The sequence below is a fragment of the Rutidosis leptorrhynchoides genome, chromosome 5 (genome assembly GCF_046630445.1).
Source record: "Rutidosis leptorrhynchoides isolate AG116_Rl617_1_P2 chromosome 5, CSIRO_AGI_Rlap_v1, whole genome shotgun sequence".
Taxonomy (NCBI): domain Eukaryota; kingdom Viridiplantae; phylum Streptophyta; class Magnoliopsida; order Asterales; family Asteraceae; genus Rutidosis; species Rutidosis leptorrhynchoides.
In genome coordinates, this window is record NC_092337.1 from 203354050 (window position 1) to 203362802 (window position 8753).

Below are 8753 nucleotides of genomic sequence, written 5' to 3' on the forward strand. Positions count from 1 at the left end.
TACTACCTCAAGTTACTTGGACAAAGCTACTGGAAAAGGTAAGAAAAATCTTGGAATCAAAAGAGTGGTGGAGTGGGATTGAAAGATTGGAAGTAATCTCCTTGAAATCGGATGACTATATTGATACATTCTTGAGTAGGTAAATGAAGAGAGATTAGGGAGTGAATTAACTTGAAAGAAAATTGGAAATGAAATTGTATGTGTGTGTGTGCAAAATAGCATGATTATGGGATAGATATATAGGAGATTTAGTTTGTTTTCTTGCACAAAAGTCACACATGAGGTTAAATGGCTGGTTCCCACATGTAACATCATGTCTAGTGGCTGATCATTGAAGTTTATTGTTGGTATATACTAATAGTAAATACGTATAGAAGCTGGGTATGATACGGTTACATATACCCTAGATATACTTGTAGAAATTTTGAGGAATCGGAACGAGAATTCAAATATGGACGGGTTTATAACTGTAAAAGAGGCTCAAAACTGGGCTTTTATTTTTGGGTCAAACCGGGCCAAAATAAAATTTTAAGACATTTTTAATAAAGCAATGTTAGCCCAAAAAAAAATTTCCAAGCTGATCTGTCAGCTCGACCCCAGCCAGGGGCTCTGCCCCTTGGATCCCGCCAGGGGTTGCCACCCCTTAGACCCAAACAAGTGTGCTCTCCACACTTTCCCAAACTTGTTCGATATTTATCAAGATTATTTTGGTTACAAATTAATCCCATTACACTTAAACCATATTGGTGACATAGATCACCAACACATTATAGATTGTAAGTATATATGTCAAAGAACGTTACATATAGTTATCATTTTGAAAACTTAAGTTAGTGGTCTCAAAGTATACTTATAACTCATTGTTGTTAGTTCACAATGAAATGTTAAACCATCCTTAAATCATGTTAAATATGTATAGATATGTACATATACATAATCGTATAATTATCGTGTGTTATATAGTTCGTGATATCATCGGTCAAATTGGACGGTCAAACGTTGTGTGAAACTCTTTTCAAAAACATAAGTCTCAATAGTTTGGATTGATTATCATGTTGGTAAGGTTTATTTTATGTAAATATTAATCTCATAAGTATAAAACGATCGGAAAAATCCGGGTCGTTACACATGGCCACCACCACTAATTCCCCTATAAATACCAAGCTCATTTCATCCATTTTACACTTGATCTCATTTTCATTTTACACACACTTACTCTCTAATTCTCTCTAGTCTTTCTCACTCTAAAAATTGTAAGTTTTAAATTTTCTTCTTCTTCTTTTCTTCTTCTAAGTCACGACATCATCATCATCTTTATAAGATCAACCTTTTTAGCTTCTTGATCTTGTTATATCTTGAAGATTCAAACTTTGAATTGAATCCTTCAAGAACATGAAAGATTCAAGCTTTCTAGCTTTGAATCTTCATTATTTTGATAGATCTAAGCTTTATAGCTTAAGATCACTTTATTTTTGTTAAAAGATCAAAACTTGTGTTTATGATCTTCATGTAACTTATAGATCTAGCCTTTTGCTTTAAGGATCTTCAAGAACATTAAAGATCCAAGCTTTCTAGCTTAGGGTTTTATTATTTTGTTGAAGATCTTAGCTTTTTAGCTTATGGTCTCATTACTTTTACTAGATCTTAGCTTTCTAGCTTATGGTCTCATTAATCTTGTAAAGATCCAAGCTTTCTAGCTTAGGGTTTCTTAATACTTGAGATCTAAGTTAATATTGTAGATCTCACTTACTTGGAACCTTTTTATGATTGTTATGGTGATAAAAATCAAGTCTTCATCATTTCTATTCTTGTTGAAAACTTACTTTATCTTTTACGAATGATGATGATACTTAAGGCTTAATTTATTCTCTTTAAAACCTTTTGGGGCAATATACTAACTTAGTAACCTTTGACTTAGGTTGAGGACCTTTCGGACCGACTTACTACTTGCATAATTTTCATATCGACTTTACCGCACATTCACTGTGAGTTATAGCTTCCCTTTTTACTTTACTAATTTTGGGACTGAGAATACATGCGCTTTTTATATTTTACTTACTTGACACGAGTACTTACACTTTATATATGTGTGGGTTATATAACGGCATAAACATTCCCCTTAGCATGGTAACGTTTAATCATTGGTTTTTGAACCGGTGAACGCGAATATTAGATATGGATCCATAAGGTTTGACATCCCCACTCGGGCTAGTCGCGTTAGCATTTAACGGGTGTTTAATACTTCAAGAACATACGCACTCGCCAAGTGTACTTTTCGGGGGTGATATTTATTTTACGTTAAGTTAGTTACCGGGTGCCCACGGATAAGCATATACTTTTCATACTGTTTTGAATACGAAATCTCGTGGTCTACATTATATCGTTAATTACAAAAACTATAGCTCACCAACATTCGTGTTGACTATTTAGCATATTTTATTCTCAGGTAACTAAGACGCTTATTGCTTCCGCTGTAATAGACTGCTGTGTTAGACTCCTATTGCATTGTTTAGAGATGTCTCAATCATGGAACTTTTATCTTGCATTCACAACTTATGTTATTTTTGAATAATGGCTTTGTAATGACCTTTGAGTCACGTACATATGTTTATGCTTTCTATTCGTAGAAGCAAGTTATCTTTTGTAAAATGTTATCTTTTCATGAATGCAAAACTGGTTTTTAAACAGCATATAGCGTTTAACCTTGTAATGATCCTGTTGTTGATGATTCGTACACGACGGTTTTGTACGGGGCGTCACATCGATCATCATCAATCACCTTTCCACCGTAGGTATTATTAAGCATACTTAGCTGATCTCAGCGCCACTTACTAGGTATAATTTCATCAAGTTTTAATTGCTTAATTTGTTGTTTGAATGTGTCGAAACCATAGGGTTTGTAAATCAAATTTCATCAAATTGCAGTGTGTTTTGATGTTTGTTTAATGTTGTTTTGAGTTAAACGGTACCTAAACTCACTATTGTGGTGTAAATCGGCCCCTAAAACACACAAACATGTAATCCCGTTGATTTTAAAAATGCATTTAATATTGGTTTCATCAGACATGGACGAGTGACCTCACTCGCACGCTTGGGACATGACTCGCACGAGTCAGTACGCGGTTAAGGCTTAACCATGTGAACTTCTAGCACACTCATTTGATTTAACTTGATGTTTATTTGGATGCTCACTCGTTTGACTGAGCTGACACGTGTGCTTAACCGCACGAGTCACCACACGGTTGACTCACTCGCGTATACTTATAAGCCTCAACCGTGTACCTTGTCTAAAACCATGTTATTGCTCAAAAGTGTCAACAGTGATACGAGTGACCATGTTACTCGCACGGCTGAGCTCTCAGCCGCACGTGTGACAGTCCCACGAGCACGGTTTGTCCTGTTTAACAAGTTTAAGACACTTTGTTGCAAATGCTTTGATGTTTTATGATATGCAGTTTGTATTTCTAACATTCCTGTTGATATTTCAGTTTGATAAGATATTACCAATGGCTGAACAACAAGTTAATGTTCCGGTTGTTAATCAAGAAGCTCAGGGGGAGAAAGGACAGAATCCTCAAGTTAATCCCGTTAACCCACCTGCTCAACCAGAGATTATCCTAGAAATGGGTGAGCTCAACAATCAAGTCACTCTCTACGACACTACTCTTGAGAAAGGAAACCACTTTGTAGAGATTGTTGTTTTTCTTAAGCGATCAAGGATCCGTACTGCATTTCTACTCAGTGTATAGCCTACTATAGCCACCAAAGGGAATTCTGGAGAAATGTAGTACTTGATGTGTCAGAGGATGAAACTAAGCTGGTTAGTAATGTTCAAGGGCATGAGATTACCGTTTCTAAGACAGTGATTAGGAGGATCCTAGGCTTTAATGATGAGAACTGCTCCCACATGACAATTAATCGAGAAAAAATCCACAGATGGTTCAAAAGATGTGGATACTCTGGTTACCTTACTGGTAATTCAGAACTGATGAAGACACTTCTGTCTCCACAGTATCGATATCTTGCTCACGTGTTGATGCACTGCTTAAGTGGACGAAAAGTTGGTTTTGATAAGCTAAATGAGAAAGTGCATAGTATGTTTGTTGCACTCATCCTGAAGGCACCTTATGATTTCTTAGGATTTGTTTTCTATTACTTCAAAGCTAATCACTTCAGTTCTACTCAGAGATATCTTATCTACGCCCGTTTTCTTCAATTGATTATTAATGACGCAGCACTAGATCTTCCAAAGCTTGAACATGATATTATTCACCTAAAACCAATGAATCCGATAACTTTTCAGAGAATGGAGGAAACACGAAATGAGAATTTGAAGCTTGATTTTAAAAGGAAGCTTGTTTGCCATCTCATCAAGGAAGAAAATAGATGTCCAGCTGGTAATGCTTTGAGAAATGATGATTCTAACTCTAACTATGAAGTTACTGATGAGGAGGAAGGTGAAGGTGATAATCAGAGAGCAACTGGTGCAGCTCAAAGAGAAAATAATGATAATGATAATGTTAATGATGGTGATGATAATGAAGCGACTGAAGAGGATGTTAGTTTGATCCAAAGAAAGATGAAAGGGAAAGAAGCAATGACTTTCGAGCAACCCAAGAAGAAGGAGAGGAGAACCAAACACCATTATGACTCATCACATAAGTCATCTCATGGAGGTTCTAGACAACAAGCTCAGAGACAACCTTTCGGCTTTATGAAGGATGCCAGAGTCGCTGTTACTTCACCAAAGGCTGTTGTTACAACACCTCAGGTCACGTCATCAGAATTCAAGACACATCAAAATCTTCTGTTGTCTTTGATCTCGAAAATAACAAATCTCGAAAATCAAGCCGTCGAAGAGAAGAAAACTAGTGAAGCTAAGATTGAGTTGTTGGTTGAAGATAACAAAAAGTTGTGGAGATGTGTGAACCGTGAGAAGGGAGGATCGGCAAAGATGAGGAAGGAGATTGTGGAAATTAAGAGTTTGAATGAAGTGAAATTGAAGGAGTTGAATGATAAGATTAAACAACTCACTTCTAGTAAAACCAAGTTGATAACGGATGGAGGAGAAGAATATTCCTCTGATTTGGGTGGTGACAAAAGGATGAAGAAGACGCTGGCACTGGAGGACCCTCTTTTGAAATTCCATTAGTGATACCTATTTGAAGCTTTAATGAATATGGTGAGGTCTTTACTGCTAAATATTATATGAATTATTCAAATGTTTTTAATGATGCAGAAAAGGGGGACGTTCCACCAAGTGATTTCCCAGTGGAACAGCTTGCTGCTCTTGCATACGATAGTGAAAATGATACAGAGGATGCAGAGACAGTTGAAGCTGAAAACAAGGCTCCACAAGAAGAGTCGGTTGCTGAAGTCCCTCCCGAATCAATCCAAAATATTGATTTAAGTGATTTTGATAATCTGTTCGCGGATGAAAAGAGTGAAGATTCTATCAGTAAAGGTAATGTGAAAGAGGATGTGATTGTTGAATCCGAGGATGAATTGGTGACAGAATCTGAGAATGATGATGAAGAAGAAGAAGAAGAAGTTGAAATAGTCATGCCTTCGCTCGAGCCCTACTCGAATCCGTCACTCAATACTTTAAGTGACTTTTTCAATTTGAGTAATGAGGTGAAAACGAAGAGGCTGATTGAATTAGAAAAGGCGACGAAGGTATACAAGGAGCAAATCAAAGAAGTTGATGTTTTGATGGAAAGGAATAAGAGAATCCGACGTGAGAAACTGCTCGTTGAGAAATAAAGAAATGAGATTGAACTAAAGAAGAAGAAACTCCGAGCCGAGCAAGCTAAAGTCGAGGGATGGAATGAGATTAAGAAGTGGTTCGAACGTGATATGGTTAAAGTTAATAGAAACGTTGAAGAAGACGAGATCCGTCAGAGTTGGTGGAAACAGAACATTGTTAACCCTGATCAGATGAATAAGCCAGAACTCGAGCCAAAGTTTATCAGTTTCTATGAAAAGGGAAAGAGAACCAAGAAGTATGCCAAGGGTAAAATTTTGAGCTGGGGATACTTCAAGGAGATAAATTGTTTTGCGATCAAGGGGGAAGGAGGAGTTGATTATATGGCAATACCGAGTCACTTCAAAACTCTACCTTACTTTGATCATGCAACTGGCAAAGCTGAAGATGTTGAACGTTGAGGATAGTGACCTTTCCAGATTGTTTCAGAGAAAAGTCAGATATGAGTACAAAATAGGGAAATGGTATATCTTCAAGTCAACAGCCGCCAGGTTCTCCATGGACTGTTCGAGTTGTTAAGTTCCGTCCAGCTAAGTACATGAAACAATCTACTTTGATGCCCTTACCCAAGGATATATGTAAAAACTTCAGATGGTGGCTCTATGATGAATTGTTAGAGGAAGCAGTGATTCTGACTGCAATTGAAAAAGAAGATGGAAGCATACAGTTCGATAATGTGAGTTTTTGGATCCTATGTGGTTGAGAAACTTGTCGAGATTTGATGTGGAGACACTTTACCGCCATCACATTACGTTCAGAGATGATAAAAAAGAGGAAGCTAAGAGATATCAACGTGTGATCGATGTCTAGCATGCCTACCTCAATAGAGAAAGTGATGCTCAAAGCTCAAACCAAGCTCAGGCCAACTGAATCCTATCAGATACTGTGTTGCAAGGTTATATTTTATTTTTGATGATGTATTTATGAGAGAGAGAGAATCTGGATATGTAATTGATGTTAAACTGATGTTACTTTTGGACTTATATGTATTTCATGAACGTTTACTTTATTGTAATCGATGATCTAGGTCCTAGGGGGAGTTGTTGATGCATTTTTTGTAAGTCCCTAGACATCTATCCTACGTTAGTGATTAGTACTTCAGTTTATGGGTTACCATGATCGCTCGTTATTATCCTATCTGTGTTTATATGTGGTTACAGGTACTGCAGGAATGTGATAAGGATGTTTGACTTTATTAGACTCAGTCAGACGTACGAGTGAAGCCTCACTCGTACGGCTGACAAGCTCATACGCATGAGTGTGCTGAGCTGAGTCACAAACCTAATCTGTGAAAACATACACGAGTGAGTGATCACCCATACGGCTGAGACAGCCCACTCTTACAAGTGAGGGCTAACTCGCTTGTTTGAGTCAATAGCATGGGTATATAAGTGTTTATGTTCTTCATTTTAGGTTAAGCCTCTCATTACACACACATCACTCAGATCCTGTAGCCTGTTCGATTCTCTCTCAACCCAAATCACTCAAGAGGTAAATAATAGCTCTATGTGTTAATCTAATCACACATCCATTATTTTGGTTTGACTTAATTAATCCCAAAAAGCATTTCATATTCACTAGAGGTTTTGATTCACTAATTCCGCCATTGTGTGAGTTAAATCTGTTGATTTCGAAGTTCCTAGTCATGTTTCATCAAATAGGTTTAGGTCATATAGTTAAGGCACTAGCTAGATCTTAACAGCTCCTAAGAGGTCTCCTTGGAACAGTCAATATGCATACTAGGTCATTCATGTCTCAATTCCTAAGTTTCGTGTCCTAAAAGCGCATTAGATGCCTCTCGGGAACTCCGGCCATACCGAGTTCATAGAATCTTCAGATACGGTATAACCCGGGGTCTTAATCCTATGAAGTATCTAAGTTCATATAGGTGGACAAGTCCTAATCACAACCTAGGTTGGTCAATCCTCAAGATGCTAGCATACAAATCTATCAAACTCACAAGTTCAGCATAATGACAGTAACCGTACTAATTTAACATAACTACGCTAACCCAAACTTCTATCATGGCAACATACATATTAATTAAGCTAACATGGTAATATCGGAACACATTATTAAACTTAAAAGGTAGGAATACATGTTTAATTCAAAAGACAAGCGTTTCGGATAAAAACCTGAAAAGGCTGAAGAAATCTGCCCGAGATCGCAGGGACTCACCTGGATATCCTCCGGAAAATAAAAGCTAAGCTAACTACTACTAAAAACTAACTAAAACTTGAAAATATAAAATGAAATGTAAATCGAGTGTGTGTTGAAATGGATGGAGAGAGCCCTTTAAATAGACTTGAGTTTTGCTTTCAAAAAGCTGGCAGGCTGTTTGGCAAGCCATTTGCAGGGGCCGTATGCCAAGCCAGACCATTTAACGTGGCTGTTTGATCTGGGCGTGTGGCAGGCCGTTTGTAACCCAGGCAAGCCATTTGGTAGCCCGTTTAGTAGGTTGTTTGGCTTGCCTGTCCAGCTGGTTTCACTGGATCGTAACTTTATTTCTTGTCTTTCACCGTTTTCGCTCTAGATTCTTCGTTGTAGCTCTGTTTTACTTGATTTTTTTTGCATCACCTTCGTAATTACTTATTCTACAAAATTAACCGATAAAGCGATTATTTTTTCGATAAAGTTTGGAACTTTATGGATTTTAGGGCCCAATATTGGGGGTAAAAACGTGACTTTTTAGCCGATATCACTAATCATCCCCGCTTGCTCTAATGGAGCCCAATCATTGTACTTGGCCGGGCACACAGACAATTGAATTTTATTAAGAATTCGAGACTTTAAGGCTTCATTTTGAAGAACTTCTTGTAACCATTCATCGGCATTGGATGCTCGTTTCTTACCTTTGTAAATCACCTAGAATAAAAGCATAAAAACACAACAAACGCATTCCCAAATTCATAACATTAGCAAACAACAAATTTCTCGAAATCAAACAACAACGGGGCACATGCCCCTACTTTTAATCCGTTACCAAAAA